This window comes from Aplidium turbinatum, chromosome 17, assembly GCF_918807975.1.
Source record: "Aplidium turbinatum chromosome 17, kaAplTurb1.1, whole genome shotgun sequence".
Taxonomy (NCBI): domain Eukaryota; kingdom Metazoa; phylum Chordata; class Ascidiacea; order Aplousobranchia; family Polyclinidae; genus Aplidium; species Aplidium turbinatum.
Genome location: NC_137488.1, coordinates 20,878,790 through 20,886,433, shown reverse-complemented (window position 1 = coordinate 20,886,433; position 7,644 = coordinate 20,878,790).

Sequence of the window (7,644 nt, the reverse complement as noted above, 5' to 3'; positions counted from 1 at the left end):
GGCCTGGTGTAAAACATAAAGGTCTAAATGAGAGATACAAAATTAAATGAAAAGCAAATTTAGATGGCTTGTCATAATTTCTGCATAACATTAAAACCAAGTTATGATGAAATTCTTTTATTTCAACATAACAATCGTAATGACGAAAAGCGACATTTTTTCAAGTACATGGTGATGAAAATATTGAAAACTTTACAATGAAGGTTTTAACTTCAACAACTACTTCGGGCATTTTGTCAGGAAAGAGCCTGACTACAAAATTTACCCAAAGTTTTGGAAAGGCCATACCCAGGACAGATGCTGCAAATAACTTGAAAATTAACTACAAAATCTCTTAAGAGTACTAACATGGATGCATATCACAGAGCCAAGTTATGCCGAGACGGAGAACGTTGTCAACAATCGACTGAAAGAATATAAACCACATGAAAAAGTTACAGCAAACAACAAGTCACAGAAAACCAAAAGAAAAGTCTAAGAAAAAAATACACAAGAAAATTAACTAAAAAAAGTTTATTATTAAACGTGATCACATGCGCTCTGCCCTCAATCATCAAGATAAACAAACTGTGCTAAAATGGTCAAAACTATTCACAAAATATTGAAAAAACATGTTTTAACATAAGATCTTCATCAAATACTGTAGTACATTGACCCATTATATTAGGAATTACCAATAAAATCTTACGAAAACAAGCACGATGCAATGGGAACGGATTGGCCAATCAACGTCATCGGAAGTTACATGGTGTTTATAAAATTCCTTCTAATAAAGCTGCTGGCTGCATGCACGAGGAACTTGGTGGCAAGCACGAACTTGCCTATGAACCAACTCTCTCGGTCATAAAATAAACATCAAATGTTTATCTAGCCGCAGCAAAGCAACAAATAAAACACACGTTTCATTTCTGAAAGATTATGTCAATAAATCATGCAGTAAGCTTGCATAAATATAATGCGGAGTGCCAAGCCCAATATACGATAAAGCAGCAACACAAAATAATCAAACTTAACAAATATTGAACAGCACCCGTCTCATACAAACACGAGTGGATCCGGGAGGGCACTTGATCACGTGCTCCTCCCAAACCGAGTCAAAACATGTAATTTTTAACTGATGACATTTGGCAGGCACGGTTTCAGCAGTCGATATAAGGGGTGAAAATATTTTGTGCCCCTCAAAAACTTAGAAAATAATGCAATATTGTGGAATAAACACGTTGCTCACTCAACTAGTTACGGTAACAAATTAAAATGCCGCAAGACTTGGTTATCTATTACTAAAATTTATTGTTTTTTTAATAAGGTGTAACTGACCGAATGTGTTTGTTTATGAAGCAGCGAAGAACGAGATTAACTGCGAGATGCCATGAATATTCAAACTATTTTAACTGTTAAATTTTCTCTTCAGACTTGTCCACTTAGTGCAAACTGTTATAGATAGGCCCAAAGTTGCCTATAATTAAATATTCATCTCAAGTTAAATATCGCTGTGTGACTGTGCGTCCGAACCGTCTTCGAAAACAAAAGAGTGTAACTCACCTCCTGTGTTGGTCATGAAGCTGTAAGAAACGAGGTTAATTGCGGGAAACCAGACAAACACATTGAGTTTGCCAGACCTTCCTGATTACTAAGATTTCTCAGCAGACGTGTCCATTGTCCATTACGATTAAAACGCTACAAATTGATTAGTGCCTAACTAGTGAAGGCATATTTGTAATTTCGTGTTTTTTTTTTTGTTAAAAGCAAAAACTCACTTGTTTTTGAAAGAAAACATGATAAGCTTAAAAAAAATTAGGGTGGCATTTTTTCTGAACATTTTTGAGCCACGAAATCCAAGAGGGCGTCCAAAATGGGGCACAACAATAATTATGCAATGTTTTCGCAAGTATATAGGCTACAATTACAAATAAAATGTCTGAATATATATATGTTTTCTGAGCCAGGAAATCTAATGGGATTATCGAATTTAGGTTACATATGACATACAAGTGCCAAATTTTAAAATGTTATTCAAAATACCCCCTGCGCACCCGAAACGTATGCTAAGCTACCTACGTAATTTTGTAATTTTGCACAAAAAACTGTATTAACTTAAATGCATGCATTTTCACAAAGAATACGCAACTAGAAAGCCAATGAACTGATATAAATACAATAAAACTTGAATTAATGTTCGATCCTTCAAGTCGTATTACACGCGAAAGATGTAAGGAAGTCTTAGGCCTTCTGATTAAATGGCAGTTATCGTTAACAACCGACATCTACGGAATTTATAATATTTACTGAATGTCAAAGAAAGCAATTCATCTTCAAATTTTCAGTCTTCATTTATTACTGGTTGGACAGTTTTGTTTTTACAGCTGAGACCACAGCCACAGACTTCTGTACATGGAATATTGTTCTTGTGGCAGCTGCACCTTCCTTCGCATCTACGTTTCCTTCGCATCCAAGTCTTTGGTTGTGCCAGCAAATCTCCCAGTCATATCGGAACCAGTCAGAGCATGAAAACCTAGAAGTGCAGAAGCACACTTTGGTCCCAAGTTGTTGTATCTGTTTCGCACACAAATGTCCCTCTTTAATCTGCCCTTTCCTGTAAGGAAAGTTTTAGACCCGGGACCCGGGTAAGTGTGGATACATGTAGATGAGCAACAACAAGATGTCCGAGTCTGGGGAACTGACAACCAGTTCTGTTTCATTGGGAACAGCTAGAGTGCGCAGAACAATCAAAGTGTTTGCCTCTTCTTGGCTGTGAGTCAGGAGAGAGTCTGGAATATTAACATTGCCCTTGGTTTGTGTTTCCGATGTCACCAGTAGTTTTTTCAGTCTGTTGTTGCAGCTCTTGCTGTGATGTACAACCTTTTCAGCTAAATACTCGGTCAGTTCTCCTTTGGTGCAGATATCTGAGAGAAAGTCCTTCAGGGAAATATTCTGGATTAAAGTGTTGTCTTTCACGTGGTAATATGTTGACTTTCCCTTGGTCCTCTTTGTCCGCATCTGTTGCTTGAGTGATGTTTCGATGTACCGGTCAAACACCAACCTGATCTCGTCATGCTATGTACCCATGTTACAAATTATCTGAAGAAAGGCTTCGGAAAAGTCCTGGCATGTTTTCACTTGTTCCGTTTTGGTAGCTGCGTTTACCATAGCCCTCCCATCAATGATGATCACTTGGTGAGTTGTCAGTTCATCTGGTAGGTCCACAGTGGTATATTCAACTGCTGTGTCTGTCATCTTTAAAGGTACTTGGAATGAATGGTTATCAGACCGCTGAGTAACAGTTACCTCATTCTTGTCAACTTGTACCCATTGTCTGTTACTACCGGTATCCAGCAGCTTCTCAAGATGACTGAGTATTGATGCCTTATCATATGCCAGCAGGAGGGATCCATCTGAAGCAAACAGGGATCGGGGCACCACACCAAGCTCACACGTTCCGATGCATTCCTTGAGGTCCATCTCCGGTCGACTTCTTGATATTACAATGAAACGCTGCAACAGTCCTCGCTCTTCTTTAATTTTAATTACCTTGTCTCCCATGCTGATTTTTGCAATTGCATTGGCACTTTCGAATATAGACAGTTTCTTTCTGGTCATTTTGTCCCACAGGGAAAGTTTTCCTTCTGCAAGACGTTCACTCGTTCAGGGACGAAATTTTCGAAAATCTTTTGCCCAATCTCATCACGCCGAAGGATGTCGTTGGTAGCAGTTTTATTCATAACTGCTTTGGTGAACAAATTGTAAATTTCATCTTCGTCAGAGGATTCAAATGGGTTTCTATGCTCGTGAAGTACTACGCTGAGTTTGATAGCATTTTGCGTTATTCGGAAGAGTTTTCCTCCTGTGAGCTCATGCTGTTGCGTTCTCTTTGCATTGCTACCAGAGTAGTACTTTTTCTCAAAGTCATGCTGCAAATTTGAGAGTTTGGGTGCGATGAGAAAGTATTTGTCTAGTGACTTTTGATTCTGTGCAATTCCAACTATGCCGCCAATAACCTTGAGTTCACGATTTTTTTGCTCAATTCCGTGGTCTGCACATATTGATGTGAATCCAGCAACACCTTTGGTTACGCAGAAATTCCCTTTCATGAACTCTGCCAAGATCTCTGGGTGCTCCTTTTCTGCTTGCTGCATTGTAGAAATGTAAGTGGCAAAAGGCGTGCATAATTTAAATGATCATGGGCAATAGTGGTTTATTTGTGCATCACATGTTATCATTAGACACCCTGGCTACTCGCAGACTGTTTGCTTCACAGATCATCGCCAGAAACTATTTCTACATAAAAAGCAGCCACTATGAGTTCTTCAATTTATTAAAAAATTTTAACAGGCTGTTTCGCCCTTTACTCCAGTATCACTTCTTTGTTATTTTTATCCAGCAGCCTGAGTAAACCTGTAAAAACCGTTATACAGCTTGGGTTCTCTCTGGTAGCCTACTGTCATTCATCTATGACGTCACAAATTATAAAAAACAGCTGATTAAAATGATTCAATAAGCTTGCTGTATGTGCGTCACAAAGTAACTTTGTTACAAAGTATTTACGTCATAAAGTACTTTTGTAAATTTTTTACTGTTAATGAATGGGGCCAAAATTTCATTTTGGCCATTTTGATAGGGGATGTCAGGTCATTAGAGTGCACAGAAAAAATGCCACCCTAATTTTTTTTCATCTTTATTGTATCATCTGACAAAATCAAGAAAGTTTTTGCTTTAAACAAAAAAAAAAAACACGAAACCTTTTTTCATGACAAATGTGTCCACACTAAACCTTCATCTTTATTTTGTTAAAGGCAAAAACAAATTTTAGATTTTTGTTTGAGTAAAAAATTAAAATTGCTAACCATGACAAATGTAAGTACTACAGTATTCAAAAAACCATCAATTTTAGTAAAAAATAACCAAGTTATGCGGCATCCTTGCAGCTTAGGGATGGCGTCATTCGTGTTCACATCATTTGGACCGTGGCATAAAGTCGTGTATCCGAAGTAAAATGTTCCTTGTACAGTAAAGGGGGAGGTGGGCCGCCCCAAAGAATTTTTAAAATTTCACTGCAAGACCGCACAACTCGTAACAAACCTTCAACAAACAAGTTATTGAAATTCTTCTGTCGTGGCAAAAGAAAAATTATTTTAATCGTAACTTCAGTTTCACATGTATTCAGTCGCCATCTTCACCTGAAGCAGATTGCGCATCAAAATGAGTTACCTGCCTCCATGAGTCACGGTTTTAAACTAGCTAGCCCAATGTCGCCTAATTGAGTCGGTCCATGCCTGGATGTCATGCCATCGTCTTGGGTTGTGATGCTATTAATTGACATTTAATTCCATGTGATTACATGAGCCGTACTGCTTCCATGCTATCTCAAGGCAGGCTGGAAAAGAGCGATTGATTTGTGTCAATTTTAGAACATTGGGACAAGTAGGCCTAGTAAGCTTAGGTGTAACAAAGTGAACCAGATGAAGCTTCAGAACAACTTACGACAGCGCCTGCAACTAAGTTTCTGACTTTGTTTTCTTTCGTTTCTTAATTTCCTCTGAATTTGTGATATAAGACATGCCTTCTTTGCTTTTATTCATCTTCAGCAAGCAGCGACCAATGTCAAGAAGTGTGCAAGCCACACGTCCATCGGTTTCCTCATCCTCTGACACCCGCTTCTTAATTCTAAGGGATTTTTTAAAAGAAACCAAGGCTTCTTCATATTTCTTCGTGTAGAAAAAGCAGCGACCAATCTCGTCAAGGGTAGTAGCCACACGGTCATCCGTTTCTACATTTAATGAAATTTGTTTCATAATTTTGACAGAACTTTGAAAATTATTTAACGCTTCCTGATAATTACCCTTTTTTTTAAAACAGTTACCAATTTCATGAAGATTAATAGCAACAGTTTTATCAGTTTTTGCGTCAATTGACACTCGTTTTGCAATTTCAAGTGATTGTTGAAAATAGTTCAAAGCTTCTTCATATTTTTCTGCATTTGACAAACAGCAACCGATACCATGAAAAGCGATAGCCACACTTTTGTCCGACTTTTCATCTATTGACACACGCTTCTTGATTTCAAGTGATCTTTGAAGATAACCCATGGCTTTTTCGTATGAACCCATTTTCAAGGAACAGAGACCAATACTTTGCAACGTGATGGCCACAGATTTATTTGCATTTTCATCTATTGGCACTCGTTTTATGATTTCCAATGATTTTTCAAACTTAATCATGGCTTCTTGATATTTATTTGTATCCAACAAACAACGACCAATCTCATGAAGAGTACGAGCTACACTTTCATCAGTTTTCTCATTTACTGACACACGTTTTGAAATTTCCAATGACATTTTGAAATAACTCATGGCTTCCTTGTACCTTTGAGTAACTAACAAACAGCGACCTATCTCATGAAGGGTGCGAGCTACACTTTCGTCAGCATCCTCATCTACTGACACTCGTTTTATGATTTCCAGTGAATTTTCAAACTTAATCATGGCTTCTTGGCATTTATTTGTATCCAACAAACAACGACCAATCTCATGAAGGGTACGAGCTACACTTTCATCAGTGTCTACATTAATTGATTTGCGTGTCTTGATTTCCAGTGATTTCTGCAGATTATACATGGCTTCATTGTACTTATTAGTATTTAACAAGCAACGACCAATCTCGTGAAGAGTACCAGCCACATTCTCATCAGTTTCCTCATCTTTTGATACTCGTTTTGTAATTTTCAATGATCTTTTAAAATACTTTAAGGATTCTACATATGTATTCGTATTTAATAAGCAGCGACCAATCTCGCGTAAGGTGCAAGCCACACTTTGATCAGTGTCTTCATCTTTTGAGATTCGTTTTGTAATTTCCAATGAATCTTGAAAATATTTCATGGCTTCTTTGTACCTGTGTGTGTTCAATAAACAGCGACCAATCTCGTAATAGATCTTGGCAACTAGTTCACTGTTTTCTTTTCTTTCTCGGTATGTTTTTTTGTTTAACAAATCGTTAAATTTTTCAATTGCTTTACTATATTGATGAGCATCAAAATGAGCACAAGCTATGATTTCAATCGCTCGAGCTTCAGCGGCATCTATTGCATCATCTCTTGCAGATAATTTTTCAATTGATTTTAGGTATTTGTTGCCATAATCCACTGCTTCGTTGTAATGCTTCATGCGATACAAAATTTCGCTAATTTCTAAATACATGTCAAACTGAATGTTGTTTTCCAGCTCAGTGGTTGTAATTTCTGTTCTTTCAGTAGTTTCATTCAATTTTTTCATAATTTCTTCTAAGGAACGAAGACTTTCTTCAAAGTTCATCAGTCGTGCATCATTGGATGGATCATTAACAAAAAGCTTCATGAGATGTATGGCTGGAGATTCTAAATTAAGAAATTTGCAAATTTGTACATTAAGCAAAGTTAAACTTGGGTAAAAGTGCAGCTTTTTCAATTGGAACTGTTTACAAATATGACACTGCAAAGAGTAGGCAACTTGGAAAAAATTAATACAGCTTTTTTCACCTACAGCATCAACCAAAGAAACAGAACTTTCACCTGGATCTTTGCTCAATTTACTGTTTTCTATAACATCGACTTGTCCTTTGTTCTTCATGTAAACTCGTAGTCGTGTCTCACAGGCGACAGACACTGACGCT